This window comes from Callithrix jacchus, chromosome 6 (genome assembly GCF_049354715.1).
Source record: "Callithrix jacchus isolate 240 chromosome 6, calJac240_pri, whole genome shotgun sequence".
Classification (NCBI taxonomy): domain Eukaryota; kingdom Metazoa; phylum Chordata; class Mammalia; order Primates; family Cebidae; genus Callithrix; species Callithrix jacchus.
Window position 1 is genome coordinate 75,712,632 of NC_133507.1, and position 21,153 is coordinate 75,733,784.

Here is a 21,153-nt window from a genome sequence, read left to right on the forward strand (position 1 = left end):
GAAAAAGCTTCATGTTTCTACATTATAAAACTGAAGCATAATTTATATATAGTAAAAAATCAGAAATTAAAGATATTCTATCAGTGTTTGCAAAGTCTAAAAAAAGTTTAACTCATATCAGTGCTCAATAAAAATTGATTATTGATCTATTAATATTGATAAAAATCAGAAAAATTATACAGTGCACACAAAATGTATCTACCATGTAATAGAATTACCAAAAACAGCTATTATTTTCTCAATTTTGGCAAAGGGAATACTTAAAGATACTGGTAACTTAATTTTCAAAATATTTTGCTCTATATTCCTTGTTTTCTTAAAAAGAACAAACAAAAAAATTCCTGTCAGTATATCAACTCTCCACTTTCTATATATTCAAGTAACCTGATGACAAATCCCTTAATCCTTAGAATGGAAACAAAGTCTAAAACGGTCTTCATTGATGCTGAAGGCACTATGATCCTTGATAAACTGGCACACACAAACACCAAAAGCATGAAAGTCATTCAAATGGGACAGGCATAAAGGTTACAGTGGTATTTTCTCTTCATTCTTGATACAAAACTTGCCACTTTTTCTTTATTGTCATTTTGATTGAGGATGTGATCTGCAGTTGTTTGGTTGACTCTCAGTTCTACTTTTAACTTCCCAGTGTAACCTAGATTTATATTATTTTGGAGTGGTTGCTAGAGTTGAATTCTGATGTAAAAACATCTCAAGATGAAGATTTTTCTACGTCAAGTTGCTGTGGCCGTTAAGTGGTCACCTGCCAGAAGCCACAGGGAGATTCAACACACCTGAGGATTCTGTCCAATACTTGATAATTTCGGGTTTTTTAAACAAATTATTTTGCATAGAAAATAAAAGAAAGTATCACATTTAAAATTGGAAAGCTGGATTCTGTTCTTGAAATAGACACAAACTGATTGTAGAATTTGGAACAAGTCAGTTAATTTGGAGTGTCCTTAGAAAACTCACATGCAGAAGAAGAGGGAATGAGGTTGACGATGGTTTTGCATTTTTTGCCATATATTTATGATTTAGTCTTTTCATATGGGGTACACAAACCACTTGTAGAGATCATACTTTTAGATAGGAATGATAAAACCCTCTGAAATTTAAAACTCTTCCTACTTAGGCAAGCTCATTTTATTTTAACTGTATTAAAGGGACATAATAAAAATAATTTTCTGAACAAGGGAAAGTATAAAGGAGCTGACACTATAAAACTTATTATGAAACATAAATGTATTTTTCACCATCATATGTGGGAATTCCTGTTTAGAAAGGCCACAAATGTTTTAAAAACAAGAAAAAACAGGAGAGCACGTTTGTTCTCCTTTAAGAGAATTTTTAAAGTCATAGTCATATTAGAGTAATTTGGAGATTTTCAAGTCAGCATTAAACATAGACAATGCTTGCTGAGTTGAATCCATCCCATATATTTATCCCACCAATGTCAGGTTGCTTCTAAAATGTTCAGTTATCAAGTATTTTCCCTTATCAAGTACTTTGTCTTAATTTAATAATGAACTTCTTGAAAGCCCCAAATTCAAAATGGTCCTTTTCATACTTACTCATTTTCTAAACGATTTAGCAAATTGACCTTGAACTAGGTTTTGTTTTTTTTCTTACAGTTGTCTCTCAACCATAGTTCATCTTTTGCTTTTCCAAAGGCCTAGCAACTGACTTTTGGGAGAGCAGGTTGGAGAAGACTCGGGGTAGCAGAAGGGGAGAGGAAAAAGTAGAGTCAAAGAATGCGAAGGTGTGTATATACTGAACACAGCTGAAGGAGAGGATGTGTTTAAGAACAAAATGTGCATGAACTGGAGTGTATGAGAGTTATGGTGAAGTAATGTTGATCACAGATGAAGTCTTTAATCTTCTCTCCTCTCCTCTCAAAACCAGACACCAATTCCTAGCAGCTCAAAAAGTGAAGCTACCCCCAAAATACACATGCTAACACATTTTATGAAGAACAATCTACTATTACTTTTTGCCTTTCAACAACTTTCTTTGCTTTGGAGTTTTCTGACCTTTTGGACTGATAACACTTTATAGCTTCTGTATTTTCTGGGATCAGAAAAATTGTTACGTGTCATTACTCCACATCTTATTAGCGCTGTTGATATTTCAGAAAATCCCAATTGTCCTTTAGATCAACAATAGAACACATGGTTCTGATTGTATTATGGCAAATCTTCCATTCTCTGTGTAAATAAAATGTATAAATATAACAGGGAAGAAATGAAGAATGTAAAGTCATCTGTCAGATATTAAAAATCCCACATAATATAAGATGGTTCTGCTTTAGAAATTAATGTTTAGGTTTTCATGTTATAGACAAGTATTGCTTTTTTATGAGCACAGATTTTTTCAAGACGTAACTCATGAAAAAAATATACAGTAACACTTTTTAATCTTTTGATAATTAATAATTTTAAAGTGTAATACATCCTGGAGGCTTTGAAAGTATTTTCAGTACAGTTAGGTGATTATTAAGACAAAGGTAGAATTATTGGAATTTTTGTTTTCCTTGTTGTATAATTAAGCCTACCAATTACTCTCAACAGTGAAAAAAATTGTATGTGGATGTGAATTTGAAAACTGGATGGAAAGCATGTGTGATTTGTTAAATGATATTTGGGTCAGATACTTTGCATTTTACATTGGTCTTCTCCCATTTCTGATGATATGCCTGCCTTCCGATATCAGTAACATCTGCTGCTTCTAGCCACAAAGTGGCTCATGACAGCTGCGTGACGCTACCCTAGAATTCATGCCAAACCAGTCCCCTTTGAATATCAGTAGACCACCTGGGTACCCAGCTGCAATATATGGCATCTCCTGTTCTTTCACAGATGCCAGCAATACATAAAAAGAACTTGAGTGGAAAAGAAAATCTGATAGCTCAGAAAAAGTTCTCATTCAGTCTCTCCATCTGTAAATGTCCACCTCTCCTGATTGGAATTATAAAGTTTCAGTTTCAATTAAGTTTCCTGTGTAATTTGTAAAGTGGTCACCAGTGTCCCAAATGTAAAGAATTGTGATAAATTTGAGGACATGGGACAACCTGTCTCCTCCTGCACGATCTGCACATGTACCCCACAACTTGAAGTATAATAATAAGAATTTTCCTTAAGAACCTGGCTGATACCTATTCAGCAACTATATATTAGCCAATGACTTTGTGCTTTGTCAAGGACAATGCTGGGCTCTGGGGCATAGAGAAAGAATAATAATAATAATAATACATAGCTCTCTAGTAGCTCACAGGCCAGTCCAGTTCTGAATGACAAAACTGGGCATATTGAAGTCTAGTCATCAGTTTGCATTTGACAGGGAAAAACAAAAACAGTCTCTCTTGCCTACAAGAAGGGGACTTGAAAGGTTCTCATCCCCACCACTGTTATAGACAGGACGCTTTTCTCCTGACTTTTAATCAGCTAGAGTCATTTTGTTTCTTGTCCATTAACGCTGTAAGTTTTGCTTCAAATAAGTACTTTCCCTAGGAGGTATACATAAGATTCTAAAACTATCAGTGGAACACTATGAGTACCTCTCAAAACTCATCTTACGGGCTCTTTATTTTTTTAATATTTTTTTTGCTATGTGGTGTTTTGCAAGAACCAATGTGAAACACCTAAAAATATCCATATTAATATCACTTCAAGTGCTTATTCAAGAAACTCACAAACCACCTATGAAGGAAATTAATAATCTACTTTGACAGTTTTTTATTTAAAAAGTTAATTGGTAATAGTCATTGATGGTTACATTATACTGTAGTAGACTAAAAAATTACCATGAAATAGCAACATCTGCCATATTACTTTGTTCACTTGTCAGTCACAAACAAGGAGAGTGGAGTGCAAATTTTATTTCTCCAGCTATGATGCCTAAAGCCCAGTAAAGATAATTTCCTTGGTATTCTAGTATTTCAAAATGTTATTCCTGTGATATTTAAAAGTTGCTTCATAGAGAACATCAATGCTCATTCAAATGCTTGTTGAAGAAGCTGTGATTAATACAAAATTTTCATCTCTTATCAAGCTTCATATAAAGTCTATCTTCTCTGTAGATAATCTTTTGACTCCACTTTCCTTGAGATCAAGAAGAGCTGGCCAGGCGCGGTGGCTCATGCCTGTAATCCCAGCACTTTGTGAGGCCGAGGCGGGTGGATCACGAGGTCAAGATATCGAGACCATCCTGGTCAACATGGTGAAACCCCGTCTCTACTAAAGATACAAAAAATTAGCTGGGCATGGTGGCACATGCCTGTAATCCCAGCTACTCAGGAGGCTGAGGCAGGAGAATTGCCTGAACTCAGGAGGCGGAGGTTGTGGTAAGCCGAGATCGTGACATTGCACTCCAGCCTGGGTAACAAGAGCGAAACTCCGTCTCAAAAAAAAAAGAGCTGACCTGATTTTCTACTCATTTCTACTTGAAGTGTCTCACATATTCTTAGTTTCTTCCTTCTGTTTTAGGTAAGAAAGTCAATCCTCTTCTCTAAAGTTAACTCTTGCTCTTGGTCTCTTGAACGCCTATTATAGGAGCACTAGACTTGGAGTCAGGAGATGTGAGTTTGATGTTCAGCCCTGCCAATTTCTAGGCATATGAAAATTTATATGAGGCTCAGAACCTTTAGCTATAGCATAAGATGATGGTAGGAACTCATCCACAGTGTTCTGGTAAGGACATAGTAAAATAATGAGTGTGAAATTTCACTGTAAATTAAGTGTTGCAGAGATGTTCTTTATTTCTACACCATTTGTCCAATACCTGTAGGTATTTAACTCATAAATTATCCCTTCCTTTTCCTTTTTAGATATCACCTCATATTTTAAAATATTTATTAGTTTATAGATTAGAGATATCTAAAATAGAGCAGATATTTTATTTTAACTTCTATAAAATGAAATGATAGAAAATACAAAATAATTAATTTGTTCATATTTAGCCTTAAAATTACTATGCTTTTTTCTTCTTATTTGCTGGCAAACGTCTTAAAAAGATTTTTCCCCCACTACATGTCTTCATAATCCAATTATCTTAACATCTTATATTCCAGTATCTTGAATCCATCACCTGAAACTGCTCATGAAACTTTTTATGAGCTTACATTATTCTTGCTTCCTGACTTCTCTGCAGCATTTGACGCTGTTGACAATCACCATAACTATCTAAGTTTTTGTGACATTTTATTTGTACTTCATTGACAGTTTTGACTTAGCAGTCACTTTTTCTTCTTTCTCCCATCCCTAAAGTGGGTGCTACCTAAGGACATGCCTTGCTCTTTTGCTCTCCCTATTTTTTTCCCTTGGCAAATTAACCAATCCTCATACACCCATTTAATTATAAATTCTGTAAAGCTAACTCTTAAATTTGTCACCCTCCTTATACTTTGCCTCAGCTTGGCAACAGATTTCCAACTGCTTCAAGTACATCTTTAACTTTCCATAACTATATAGAATCAAGAGCTTCAATTTTGTTCCCCAAATAAGAAAAGAAAGCTTGCAGTTTCTGAGGTCTTCTCTTGTAGGGTAAGAGAAATGATAGAGGAGTACTAGCATTTCATCAGCTCTAATTACCATCCAAGTAGACCATTACAGGATTAGGGTGGGACACTCTGTACTCTTAAAGTTTTGTATAGATTATTATCTTAATTTAGGAATTCCTAAATTTATGATGTTTAGGATGTTTTTCTTAAATGCAAATGGTTTTTATTGGCCAATTAAAAATATGGAATATAAAGTTGGCTGACCAACCAAAACACAGAATTTAAAAATGTAGACATAGAATTTGGTTGACCAACTAAAATAGAGAAAAAATATTTTGGTAAGTTATTACTAGGCTATGAGGTAAGTAAATGAGTGAGAAAATGTTACCAAAACTCTGATAATAGAGTCGAGCATGCAGAAATATATTATCACATGCAGGCATATCATCGTGGTAGTAGAGAAGTGCTAATAATTCCACAACAAAAATGTTTATTTCAATTTGGGCATATTTGAAGTGTAACCATGTGGTTGGCTTGACAATTATAAAACATTTTTAGAATTTTTAATCCATCAAGTTTGGAATTTTGCAGATGTGAAAATTGTTTGGTTGAATATAATTTTATTTTTAAGATGGATTCTTGCTCTGTCACCAGGCTGGAGTGCAGAGGCACGATTTGGGCTCACTACAATCTCCACCTCCTGGGTTCCAGCAATTTTCCTGTCTCAGCCTCCCAAGTAGCTGGGACTACAGGCACACACCACCAAGCCCAGCTAATTTTTTTATTTTTAGTACATGTGGCATTTTACCATGTTAGCCAGAATGGTCTCGATCTGCTGACCTCATGATCTGGCCACCTCGGCCTCCTAAAGTATTGAGATTACAGGTGTGAGCCACCGTGCTCAGCTGGTTGAATGCAATTTTTAAGGGTAACTTAAAATATCTATTGAAAATCAACAACTAGCTTGTCAGTTATACTTAATTACTCAGTAGTGATTAAGTATTGTTGCTTACCAATTTTTGTACAGTTGGATCAAATTCTCCCCTCAACATTATTTCACACACTTAGAGTCAGTCCTAGTGTCTAGAATCTGTTATTACAGAACTTGTTCAGCCTTATTTAAATAAATCTTATAATTGGTTTCCTTTTTTAACCACATTTCTGGTTGACTAGGACAACAGTGAAACGATTGGTAGTCATGCACTGAAGACAGACATCACTAAGTGTGACAATATAATCATAGCTTAAGATGTTGCACATTTATTGCAGTGGTTACCATAGAGATTTAAATTTAGCTCCTTAATAAAAGATACATAGATTTGATTTGAATGCATTAATTTTGACTAGCAAGATGCAGTAGGTTTCCTAACTGAATGTACATATACAAAAACAACAGGTTTGTAAAAAATAGGTTCAATTTAATTAGGTCTTAATAGATACTTAATCAATTCTGCCATTTAAATCTTAGTTTTATAAGATACACATGTAATGCTTTAGTAATACTTCATTCATGTAATCTTCCATAGAGAAAACAAAAGGTGGGAAACCATATGTTCGACTCTAAACTTAGATATGGCTGAAAGCACAAAGTAGGAGTTTATTAGTTTGTTCTCATGCTGCTAATGAAGACATACCTAAGACTGGGCAATTTATAAAGGAAAGTGGTTTAATTGACTCACAGTTCAGCAAGGCCTATAAGGATTTAGGAAATGTACAATCATGGCAGAAGGGGAAACAAACACATCCTTCTTCACACTTTTTATTTATAAATCCCTCCATGAATGCCTTAGACCAGCAATCTTTCCCTCCTTTTTACTTAATGCATTATATATCTGTACCTTCAAATGATACCTAGAACTTTGTACATTATCAGGTGCTATATATATATTTTTTAATTTGAGACAGAGTTTCGGTCTTGTTACCCAGGCTGGAGTGCAATGCCGCGATCTCGGCTCACCGCAACGTCCGCCTCCTGGGTTCAGGCAATTCTCCTGTCTCAGCCTCCTGAGTAGCTAGGATTACAGGCACGCGCGACCATGCCCAGCTAATTTTTTACACTTTTAGTAGAGACGACGTTTCACCATGTTGACCAGGATGGTCTCGATATCTTGATTTCGTGATCCATCTGCCTCAGCCTCCCAAAATGCTGGGATTACAGGCTTGAGCCACCCTGCCAGGCCATCAGGTGCTATTTTCTATCTTACATACCCACACACTGAGTGAAATCAAGAACCACACCTTTTGTATATTCCATCCATAGGGTCTATTGCAGGTTTAGGTATGTAACTATTTATATTGATTGATAGGTAAAATGAGGGTTGATTTGTGCCTGGCTAATATTTAGAAGTGATCTGAAGTATAATGCAAATGTTACAAAATGCATTCAAGATAAAAAACAAATTAATGCGGCCGGGCGCGGTGGCTCACGCCTGTAATCCCAGCACTTTGGGAGGCCGAGGCGGGTGGATCACGAGGTCAAGAGATCAAGACCATCCTGGTCAACAAGGTGAAACCCCGTCTCTACTAAAAATACAAAAAATTAGCTGGGCACGGTGGCGCGTGCCTGTAATCCAAGCTACTCAGGAGGCTGAGGCAGGAGAATTGCCTGAATCCAGGAGGCGGAGGTTGCGGTGAGCCGAGATTGCGCCATTGCACTCCAGCCTGGGTAACAAGAGCGAAACTCCGCCTAAAAAAAAAAAAAAAATTAATGCAAAAAAACTTATCATATATTTAATCTATACCAGATCCATTATAACAACATTTGTAAAGTGATTTTATTATTTATTTATGTATTATTCAAATGTAACACTTCATCAAAATATTAACTACTACAAAACATCTCTTGGACCTCTTTTGTAACTGTACTCGGTGTACCTGTAATACTGAAAGACTGGGATACAGTTTGAGAAATTCACCATTAGGTGATTTATTATCATGTGAACATTACAGAATATACTTATACAACCTAGATGGTACAGCCTACAAACCTGAAAAGCATGTGTCTGTAATGAATGCTGTGAGCAACTGTAACTGTGGTAAGTATTTGTGTATAAAAATATCTACATATAGAAAAATACAGTAGGATAATCCTATGGGACCACCTTTGTATATAAGTGGCTGTTAACCAAAACATCATTATGTAGTGCATGATTTTCTGTGGCAAATAGGTGCATATTAACTGTATGCTGGACAAATCAGCCAACCAAAACATTATTCTGAGAGGATGAATTCTCTCTTAACCCTCCCAGTTCTTTAGGATATTTGTGATTGTATAGACTTGGAACAGGAGAATTGAGATCAGTTCATAGCTGCTTAAGGCCTTTTGCATTTGTCATTTGTTCTATGTTGAATATTCCTCCCTGCAAATCGTTGCATAGATAGATGCTTCCCGTCACCTTGGTATCAGCCCAAATGTCCCCTGGGAGTATTTCTCTTACTACTCTAGGTAATGCAGTTCTCTAACCCTCACCCTCCACCCCTGTCATTCATGACATTTTACCTAATCTTATTTTCTTCTAGGCACTTGTCTTTATCTGAAATTCATAGACTAATATTTCTGCTTATTTGTTTATTGTCCATGGTCTCCCTCTAGCATGAGTTTTAGAAGACCAGGGAATGTATATGCCCAACAACTGGCAAAATTTTAAAATTAACCAGAAATTTCCTGACTTAAACTTATTTGCACATTTTATTTGAATTTAATGGCAGTTTTAGCTCATTAATAAAACCCAATCTGTCTAAATGCTTAAAATTTTAAAGCTAATTTTTACAAGTTATTTATTTTAATATTCCCCTTCCATGTAAAAAAAATGAAACCCTGATTTGTAAAATAAATAGCTAAAAGTCAATTCATGGCAGCATATATTTAGCTTTAAAAGAAAGTTAAATATTTCTTTATTAGAATATTTCAGGGACATTTCAAATGTAAATCACCAGGATAATTGCCTTAATTTTCAATACCATTTTATTTGATTAAGCACTCTTAATGGGAAGCTCCATTAAAATTTGGCCTTAAGGGGATATCAAACTTTCCTGTTCAATAATTCTGAGCATATTAATATTCTTCATATGGCTGTTTTTACTGCTATAAATTCAAACAGCAGAATTTAAGAACTTTATGTTTGGGATCAGAAGAATTATAAAGACTTTTAAGGGTAACATGCATATGAAATATCTGTTCATATGAGCAGAGAAGCGTCAGAAAGCCACAGCAATGAAGTATGTTTCTCAAAGTTGACATTTTAGACATTTGTCTCTAATAAGAGTGCTGGTTTCTTAATGTACTGAAACTCACTAAAAAGCCAGGTATACCTTGCTTATTTTTACATACTGGGACATTCTGCTTAGTATGTTTAAAATATCCCTGTATTTGTTAAAGAACAAGATTTTCAAAAAATGTTTTTATCGTAATTCAGAATTGCTTATTTTTCTTGTGTGAGCTTTTATTTCCATCTAATGCTATTATTGAAGAAGATAGAAAAACTTTCTGAATTAGATTGATTTTGCAACAAAACTTATATCCAATGTGTGTTTTCAAATAAGCCCTATAAAATATAATTTACTTCTGCTTTATTAATGGAAATGAAAATGTGTGTTTTACACATACTCTTTTTGTAAATTTTCATTCCATTTCTTTTTCTTTTTATTCATTTAATTCCTGTCCATCTTTCAGAGTTCCATAATTTTATAATTCCCTTTATTATCCTAGTTCCAACTTCTTCATGATGTCTTGTGAATATGATCCAGCATTTATTTGCATAGAGACATCTAATACTGTAATATTTTTATCAATCTATCATTGATTCATTATAACTTATACAGAAATCACCACTAGGGACTGAATATTTTGGGCCCTCATAAATGTTTAGTTTTTACACTCACATAGACTCACATATATACATAATTTAGAGAGATATGAATAGATGGATAAAATAAATAGGTGGTATTCATAATTGGTTAGATTGTAGATGAGTATTTTTGCTGATTTACCAATACAGTATATGCTTAAAATTCTCCAGAGAAACACTCATAAGATTTTGTGAGATCATGAATGAGAAGAAGTGAACATTACTAATGTAAGAGGGCTAGGTTTATGTTCCATATTATAATTCCTCATAGATGTGGTATTCTGTTCCTCACATGCCTTTCTTATTATTCTTGAAATAGCTAACTACTATCAGTTCTTTAACGCTCAGTTTAAACATCACCTAATCTTCTCAAAATTCTAATTAGGATTTATCTTACCATTTTCTATTTCCTCATGAAGTTACTTAACAAAGCACATATTTAACTCCACCAACATTTTTAGTTGGTTTAGTTACAAGACAACTGGTACATGCTAGCATAGACATTTCATTGTAGCCAGTAATTGGGAATTATTCTATGAGTTGCATAGATAACTAATAGCATAACCAAAAATATCTAGATAATTTGTATATTTATTACTTTTTAATCTCTTTACCAAGTTGTATCCAAGCAAATCTATTCTCTAACAGCATTATTCACAAGCGACTATGGGAAGCACATCTGTGAAAAAATGTGATGGGTCAGAGTAGGAGAAAAAGTTTGTATCATAATTTTCATGACTAGCAACTAATGTTAGTATCTATATCCCTGCATCTTGTGTATGTGACTTCTATGTTTATTAAGAGGAAAGAATACTAAGATTATTCAAATGTGAATTGACCAACAGTTAAGCTCAACTGAATTTAGGTAAGTTTTATTTAGAGAAAAAGCCTATATGATACTCTGTCTTCCATATCTATTACTTTATGAGATTAAATCATTGAAAAGCAATGAAATAGATCATTTTCCTTAGAGCACTAAAAAAACCCCACCATCAATTTAAAGGCATTAGTGGATGTTTGCTAAAACATGTTCTAATATATCAACTGCTTGTGTCTACTGGGCAATGTCTTTTAGAATCTAGTTCATTTCATCTGAACAAAAATGTTCAGTGCAATTTTATTTACTTATTTATTTTCACTTTAGCTATCAGGAATATTTGAATAAAGTTATTGCTTATTCAAAGTGACTAGTTTATCTCACTTTTCTATTACTCCATTTCTCCTGCCCTTCATTTTCATCTTTACTCTCAGTTGCTTTATTTTGAATCATTTTTAAAAAATTTTTTATTGTACATTAGGTTCTGGTGTACATGTGCAGATTATGCAGGATTCCAGATTCATCCATGTCCCTATGAAGGACACAAACTCATCATTTTTTATGGCTGCATAGTATTCCATGGTGTGTATGTGCCACACTTTCCTTGTCCCATCTATCATCAATGGGCATTTGGGTTGGTTTCAGGTTTTTGCTATTTTAAACAGTGCCACTATGAACATACTTGTGCATGTATCTTTATAATAGGATGATTTATAATCCTTTGGTATATACCCAGTAATGGGATTGCTGGGTCAAATGGAATTTCTGTTTCTAGGTCCTTGAGGAATTGCCACACTCTCTTCCACAATGGTTGAACACTCCCACCAACAGTGTAAAAGTGTTCCTAAGTCTCCACATCCTCTACAGCATCTGTTATCTCCAGATTATGTAATGATCACCATTCTAACTGACATGATGTGGTATCTCAATGTGGTTTTGATTTGCATTTCTCTAACAGTCAGTGATGATGAGCATTTTTCCATATGTTTGGTGGTCTCATATATTTCTTCTTTTGAAAAGTGTTCATATCATTCCCCCACTTTTAGATGGGTATGTTTGGTTTTTTTCTTGTAAATCTGTTTTAGTTCTTTGTAGATTCTGGATATTAGCCCTTTGTCAGATGGGTAGATTGCAAAAATTTTTCCCATTCTTTTAGTTGCCAGTTCACTCTAATGATTGTTTCTTTTGCTGTACAGAAGCTCTGGAGTTTAATTAGGTCCCATTTGTCTATTTTGGCTTTTGTTGCCAATGCTTTTGGTGTTTTAGTCATGAAGTCCTTGCCTATGCCTATGTCCTGAAAGGTTTTGCCCAGTTTTCTTCTAGGGTTTTTATGGTGTTAGGGCTTATGTTGAAGTCTTTAATCCATCTGGAGTTAATTTTAGTGTAAGGTGTTAGGAAGGGGTCCAGTTTCTGCTTTCTACACACAAAATGCTAGCCAGTTTTCCCAACACCATTTATGAAACAGGGAATCATTTGCCCATTGCTGGTTTTTGTCAGGTTTGTCAAAGATCAGATGGTTGTAGATGTGTGGCATTGCCTCTGAGGCCTCTGTTCTGTTCCATTGGTCTATATCTCTGTTTTGGTACCAGTACCATGCTGTTTTGATTATGGAAGCCTTGTAGTATAGTTTGAAATCAGGTAGTGTGATGACTCCAGCTTTGTGCTGTTTGCTTTGGATTGTCTTGGCTATGTGGGCTCTCTTTTGGTTCCACATGAAGTTTAAGGTTTGTTTTCAGTCCTGTGAAGAAGGTCATCGGTAGCTTGATGGGGATTGCATTGAATCTATAAATTACTTTGGGCAGTATGGTCATTTTCACGATACTGATTCCTCCTAACCATGAGCATGTAATGTTTTTCCATCTGTATGTCTTCTGATTTCCTTGAGCAGTGGCTTGTAGTTCTCCTTGAAGAGGTCCTTTACCTCCTTTGTTAGTTGTATTCCTAGGTATTTTATTCTCTTTGTAGCAATTGTGAATGGGAGTTTGCTCATGATTTGGCTCTCTGTTAGTCTGTTAATGGTACCTAGAAATGCTTGTGATTTCTGTGCATTGATGTTGTATCCTGAGACCTTTCTGCAGTTTCAGGAGATTTTGGGCTGAGATGATAAGGTCTTCTAAATATTCAATCATGACATCTGCTAATAGAGATAATTTAAATTCCTCTTTTCCTAATTTAATATCCTTTGTTATTTTTTTCTTGCCTAATTGCTCTGGCTACAACTTCCAATACTATACTGAACAGGAGTGGTGAGAGAAGGCATCCTTGTCTAGTGCCAGATTTCAAAGGGAATGCTTCCAGTTTTTGCCCATTCAGTATGATATTGGCTGTAGGTTTGTCATACATAGCTTTTATCATTTTATAATATGTTCCATCAATACCTAGTTTATTGAGATTTTTTAGCATGAAGGGCTGTTGAATTTTATCAAAGGCCTTCTCTGCATCTATTGAGATAATCATGTGGTTTTTGTCTTTGGTTCTGTTTATGTGGTGGTTACATTTATAGACTTGCATATGTTGAACCAGCCTTGCATCCCCAGGATGAATCCTACTTGATTGTGATGGATAAGCTGTTTGATGTGCTGTTGCAATCAGTTTGTCAGTATTTTATAGAAGATTTTTGCATCTATGTTCATCATAGATATTGGCCAGAAGTTTTCTGTTTTGTTGAGTCTCTGCCAGGTTTTGGTATCAGGATGATGTTGGTCTCATAAAATGACTGGAGAAGAATTCCCTCTTTTTGTATTGTTTTGAATAGTTTCAGAAGGAATGGTACCAGCTCCTCTTTATATATCTTGTGTAATTCAGCTGTGAACCCATCTGGACCTGGAGTTTTTTTGGTTGGTAGGCTATTAATTGTTGCCTCAACTTCAGCCCTTGTTTTTGGTCTATTCAAGGTTTCAATGTCTTCCTGGTTTAGGCTTGGGAGGGTGCAAGTGTCCAGGAGTTTATCCATTTCTTCCAGGTTTACTGGTTTATGTGCTTAGAGTTGTTTATAGTAATCTCTGATTATAGTTTGTATTTCTGTGGAATCAGTGGTGATATCTCTTTTATTGTTTTTTATTGCATCTGTTTGATTCTTCTCCCCTTTCATTTTTATTAATCCAGCCAGTGGTCTATTTTATTGATCTTTTCAAAAGAATAGCCCCTGGATTTATTTTTTTCAACGGTTTTATGTGTTTCTATCTCCTTCAGTTCTGCTCTCATCTTAGCTGTTTCTTGTCTTCTGCTAGCTTTTGATTTTTTTTGATCTTGCTCCTTAAACACTTTCAATTTTGATGATAGGGTATCGATTTTAGATATTTCCTCACTTCTCATGTGGGCATTTATTGCTCTAAATTTCCCTCTAGACACACTTCTTTAAATGTGTCCCAGAGATTCTGGTCGATTGTGTCTTCATTCTCATTGGTTTCAATGAAAATCTTTATTTCTGCCTTTATTTCATTGTTTATCCAGTTGACATTCAGGAACCAGTTAGGTTTCCATGAAGTTGTGTGGTTCTGAGTTAGTTTCTTAATTCTGAGTTCTAATTTGATTGCCCTGTGGTCTGAGAGACTCTTTGTTATGATTTACATTCTTTTGCATTTGCTGAGGAGTGATTTACTTCCAACTATGTGGTCAATTTTAGAGTAGGTGCAATGCGGTGCTCAGAAGAATGTATGTCCTGTGGATTTGGGGTGGAGATTTCTGTAGATGTCTATTAGATCCACTTGTTCCAGATCTGAGTTTGAAGTATTGGATATCCTTTTAAATTTTCTGTCTTGTTGATCTATCTAAAGTTTGTGGAATGTTAAAGTCTCCCACTATTGCTGTGTGGGAGTCTAAGTCTCTTTGTAGGTTGTTTAAAACTTGCTTTACATTCCTAGGTGCTCCCGTATTGGGTACGTATATATTTAGGATTGTTACCTCTTCTTCATACATTGATCCAATTAGCATTACATAATACCCTACTTTGTCTCTTTTGATCTTTGTTGGTTTAAAGTTCATTTCATCAGATGCTAGGATTGCAACTCCTGCTTTTCTTTGCTCTCCATTTGCTTGATAAATCTTCCTCCATCCCTTTACTTTCAGCCTATTTCTGTCTTTGCATGTGAGATGGGTTTCCTGAATACAGGACACTGATGGTTCTTGACTTTTTTTTTTTTTTTTGAGGAAGGGAGGAAGGGAGGAAGGCAGGAAGGGAGGAAAGGAGTCAGGGAGGGAGAGAGGGAGGGAGGGAAGGAGGGAGGGAGAGAGGGAGAGAAGGAGAGAAGGGAAGAAAGGAAATCAGGCAATGAGAGAAACATTGCCAACCTGGATCTAGGGGTCTACAAGTTGATTTCTTTTTTCCTTTTTTTGAGAGAAGGAAAGAAAAACAAGGAGTGAAGAAGAGTAAGAAAAAGGAAGAAAAACTGGGGACAGAATGAAAATGTTGCTTTATTCTAAAAAAAAAAAGGGTATTGGAGGGGACTCAAGATGGCGCTGTGAGAACAACCCAGGATTGGAGTTCTTCTTGTTGAATCCGCAAACGGTGAGTCAGAGCGGCATTTCCAGACTGATCTTTGTTGCCCACAGAACGGGGAAACTCCCAAGTATAAAAAAGACACGGGATGCCAGGCAGTAGGTCTGCCTGGCGAAGCCAGCAGCCGGGGCGGCGGCGGCCGGCCCTACCCAGCAATCCCCACAGGGCGCGCTTGTCCGGGTGCCCTGTTGAACCGGCAACCTGAGAATTGAGAGGACTGGACTTGAGACTGAACAAGACTTGGACAGTAGGCCAGCCCAGGGGATTGCAGGGATTGGGATACCCAGTGGGACGAACAAAACCGCGATTTCAAACTATCCTGAGCAGACGGTCCGAGACGCTCTGTGGGGGAGGGGCGTCCACCACTACCGAGGCAACCCGCCCCAACTGAGATACACGCCCACTGCTGACGCAGCCAGCCATTGCCGAGGCAACCCGTCCCTACTGAGATACACGCCCTCTGCTGACTCAGCCTGCTGTTGCTGAGGCAACAGGCTACAATGAAGAGACTCCGCCACAGGGTGTGGCGGAGACCACAGCACAGCCGGCAGGAACAGTGCGAATCACACAACAGCAGGGCGGAGCCTCGGCAGCCAAACAGTGGCTAGTCTGCCTTCTAGCTGGGCAGGACACCTGATCGGACATCCAAAAATAAAGCCCAAACCCCTCAACACAGAGCATCTGAGAAAAAAAAAAAAAAAAAGGGTTTTTTAATGAGCTCTGTTGCAGCAGAATAAAACATAGCAGCCTAACAGCCCTGAATGAACAACAGAGTGCACAGCTTAGCAATTAAACCCCTATAAAGTACAAACTGTCTCCTCAAGCAGCTCTCTGACCCCTCTATATCCAAAAGACTGACATTAGGCAGGCATCATCCTGGGACAAAGAGAGCAGAAAAAGAAACTGGTAGCATCCCTCGCTGTGCCACAGCTACTAGAGGTGCACCCCAGACAAGCAGGGTCTGGAGCGGACCTCAGCAGTCATACAGCGAAGGGGCTAGACTGGTAGAAGGAAAACCAAGCAACAGAAATACTTCATCATCAACATTCTTGGTGTCCACTCAGAGACCCAAACGAAAAGTCAGCAACTACGCAGACGACCAGCAGACAAATCCACAAAGATGGGAAGAAACCAGCGCAAAAAGGAGGAAAACACCAGAAACCAGAACACCTCGCCTCCTAGAAAGGACCAAAACTCCTCACAATCAAGGGAGCAAAGCTGGACGGACAATGACTGTGACGAAATGAAGGAATTAGACTTCAGAAGATGGATAATGAGAAACTTTTGTGAGCTAAAAGATCATGTATTAAATCAATGCAAAGAAACTAAGAACCTTGAAAAAAGATTTGAAAAAAGATTCGAGGAAATGATAACAAGAATGGATACCTTAGAGAGGAATATGAATGAATTAAAGGAGCTGAAAAACACAATACGAGAACTTCACGAAGCAAACGCAAGTTTCAATAGCCTAATTGACCAAGCAGAAGAAAGAATATCTGAAGTCGAAGACCAACTCAATGAAATAAAACGAGAAACCAAGATCAGAGAAAAAAGCGAAAAAAGGAATGAACAAAGTCTCCAAGAAATGTGGGACTATGTGAAAAGACCTAACCTACGTTTGATAGGTGTACCAGAAGGGGACGAAGAGAATGAATCCCAGCTGGAAAATACTCTTCAGGACATCATCCAGGAAAATTTCCCCCACCTAGCAAGACAAGCCAACACTCAATTGCAGGAAATACAGAGAACACCACAAAGATATTCCGCAAGAAGAGCAACCCCAAGGCACATAATTGTCAGATTCAACAGGGTTGAAATAAAGGAGAGAATACTAAGGGCAGCCAGAGAGAAAGGTCGGGTCACCCACAAAGGGAAGCCCATCAGACTCACAGCAGATCTCTCGGCAGAAACACTACAAGCCAGAAGAGAGTGGGGGCCAATATTCAACATTCTTAAAAAAAAGAACTTTCAACCCAGAATTTCATATCCAGCCAAACTGAGTTTCAGAAGTGAAGGAAGAATAAAATCCTTTACGAACAAGCAAGTACTCAGAGATTTTGTCACCACCAGGCCTGCTTTACAAGAGCTCCTAAAAGAGGCACTACACATAGAAAGGATCAATCAGTACCAGCCATTCCAAAATCACACTGAATGCTAAAGAGCTTCAACATAATGAAGAATCTAAATCAACTAATGGGCAAAACAGCCAGCTAGCATCAAAATGGCAGTATCAAATTCACACATAACAATATTAACCCTAAATGTAAATGGACTAAATGCACCAATAAAAAGACACAGACTGGCAAATTGGATAAAAAGCCAAAACCCATCAGTGTGCTGTATCCAGGAAACCCATCTCACATACAAGGATACACAAAGGCTCAAAATAAAGGGATGGAGGAAGATGTACCAAGCTAATGGAAAGCAAAAAAAAGCAGGAGTTGCAATTCTCATCTCTGATAAAATAGGCTTTAAAGCAACAAAGATCAAAAGAGACAAAGAAGGACTCTACATAATGGTAAAAGGATCGATACAACAAGAAGAGCTAACGATCCTAAACATATATGGACCCAACACAGGAGCACCCAGATACATAAGGCAAGTTCTTAATGACTTACAAAAGGACTTAGACTCCCACACAATAATAGTGGGAGACTTTAACACTCCACTGTCAATACTAGACAGATCAACCAGACAGAAAATCAACAAGGATATCCAGGGCTTGAACTCAGACCTGGAGCAAGCAAACCTGGTGGACATTTACAGAACTCTCCACCCCAAATCCACAGAATACACATTCTTCTCAGCACCACATCACACCTACTCTAAAATTGACCACATAATTGGAAGTAAAGCACTGCTCAACAAATGCAAAACAACTGAAATCATAACAAACAGCCTCTCAGACCATAGTGCAATCAAGTTAGAACTCAGTATCAGAAACCGACCCAGAACCGCACAGCTTCATGGAAACTGAACAACTGGCTCTTGAATGTTGACTGGGTAAACAACGAAATGAAGGCAGAAATAAAGAAGTTCTTTGAAACCAATGAGAACGAAGACACAATGTGCCAGAACCTCTGGGACACATTTAAAGCAGTCTCTAGAGGAAAGTATATAGCAATAAGTGCCCATATGAGGAGAATGGAGAGATCCAAAATTGACACCCTATTGTCAAAATTGAAAGAGCTAGAGGAGCAAGATCAAAAAAACTCAAAACCCAGCAGAAGACAAGAAATAACTAAGATCAGAGCTGAGCTGAAGGAGATTGAGACACGAAAAACCCTTCAAAAAATCAATAAATCCAAGAGCTGGTTTTTTGAAAAGATCAACAAAATAGACAGAACACTAGCCAGATTGATTAAAAATAAAAGAGAACACAACCAAATAAATGCAATAAAAAATGATAAAGGGGAAATCACCACAGATTCCACAGAAATTCAAACCATCATCAGAGAATATTACAAACAACTCTATGCACATAAACTAGTAAACCTGGAAGAAATGGATAAATTCCTGGACTCCTGTGTCCTCCCAAGCCTAAACCAGGAGGAAGCTGAAACTATGAATAGACCAATAACAAGGTCTGAAGTCGAGGCAGCAATTAAGAGCCTACCTCACAAAAAAAGCCCAGGTCCGGACGGGTTCACAGCCGAATTCTACCAGACACACAAGGAGGAGCTGGTACCATTCCTTCTAAAACTATTTCAAACAATCCAAAAAGAGGGAATCCTTCCCAAATCATTTTATGAGACCAACATCATCCTGATACCAAAACCCAGCAGAGACCCAACGAGAAAAGAAAACTTCAGGCCAATATCCATGATGAACATAGATGCAAAAATCTTCAATAAAATATTGGCAAGCCGATTGCAACAGCAAATCAAAAAACTTATTCATCATGATCAAGTAGGATTCATCCCGGGGATGCAAGGCTGGTTCAACATACGCAAGTCTATCAACGTAATTCACCACATAAACAGAACCAAAAACAAAAACCACATGATTATCTCAATTGACGCAGAGAAGGCATTTGACAAAATTCAACAGCCCTTTATGCTAAAAACCCTCAATAAACTCGGTATCGATGGAACGTATCTCAAAGTAATAAAAGCTATTTATGACAAACCAACAGCCAATATCATACAGAATGGGCAAAAACTGGAAGCATTCCCTTTGAAATCTGGCACTAGACAAGGATGCCCTCTCTCACCACTCCTATTCAATATAGTACTGGAAGTTCTAGCCAGAGCAATCAGGCAAGAAAAAGAAATAAAGGGTATTCAAATAGGAAAGGTGGAAGCCAAATTGTCTCTATTTGCAGACGACATGATAGTATACCTAGAAGACCCCATTGCCTCAGCCCAAAAACTCCTGAAACTGATAAACAACTTCAGCAAAGTCTCAGGATATAAAATCAATGTGCAAAAATCACAAGCATTCGTCTACACCAATAACAGACTTAAAGAAAGCCAAATCAAGAGCGAACTGCCATTCACAATTGCTAGAAAAAGAATAAAATACCTTGGAATACAACTCACAAGGAACGTAAGGGTCCTCTTCAAGGAGAACTACAAACCACTTCTCAACGAAATCAGAGAAGACACAAACAGATGGAGAAACATTCCATGTTCATGGTTAGGAAGAATTAATATCGTGAAAATGGCTATACTGCCCAAAGTAATTTACAGAATCAACGCTATCCCCATGAAGTTACCATTGACTTTCTTCACAGAACTGGAAAAAACCACCATGAACTTCATATGGAACCAAAAGAGAGCCCGCATAGCCAAGTCAATTCTAAGCAAAAAGAGCACAGCGGGGGGCATCACACTACCAGATTTCAAACTATACTACAAGGCTACAGTAATCAAAACAGCATGGTACTGGTACCAAAACAGAGATATAGACCAATGGAACAAAACAGAGGCACCGGAGGCAACACAACATACATACAACTATACAATCTTTGATAAACCTGACAAAAACAAGCAATGGGGCAAGGATTCCATGTTTAACAAATGGTGTTGGGAAAACTGGCTAGCCATGTGCAGAAAACAGAAACTGGACCCCTTCCTGACACCTTACACTAAAATTAACTCCAGATGGATTAAAGACTTAAACATAAGACCTGGCACCATAAAAACCCTAGAAGGAAATCTAGGCAAAACTATCCAGGACATAGGAGTAGGCAAGGACTTCATGAACAAAACACCAAAAGCATTGGCAACAAAAGCCAAAATAGACAAATGCGACCTAATGAAACTCCACAGCTTCTGCACGGCAAAAGAAACAGTCACTAGAGTGGATCGGCAACCAACAGAATGGGAAAAAATTTTCGCAATCTACCCATCTGACAAAGGGCTGATATCCAGAATTTACAAACAACTCAAGCAGATTTACAGGAAAAAAACAAACAAGCCCATTCAAAAGTGGGCAAAGGATATGAACAGATACTTTACGAAAGAAGACATATATGAGGCCAACAATC

At 37.1% G+C, this 21,153-nt stretch overlaps 1 protein-coding gene across 32 annotated transcripts in view; it reads right to left on the bottom strand.

Moving 5' to 3' along the window:
• The window catches only part of GALNT13 (polypeptide N-acetylgalactosaminyltransferase 13), a 690,911-nt gene that overhangs the window by 190,238 nt on the left and 479,520 nt on the right, over window positions 1–21,153 (bottom strand). The window lies entirely within an intron of this gene.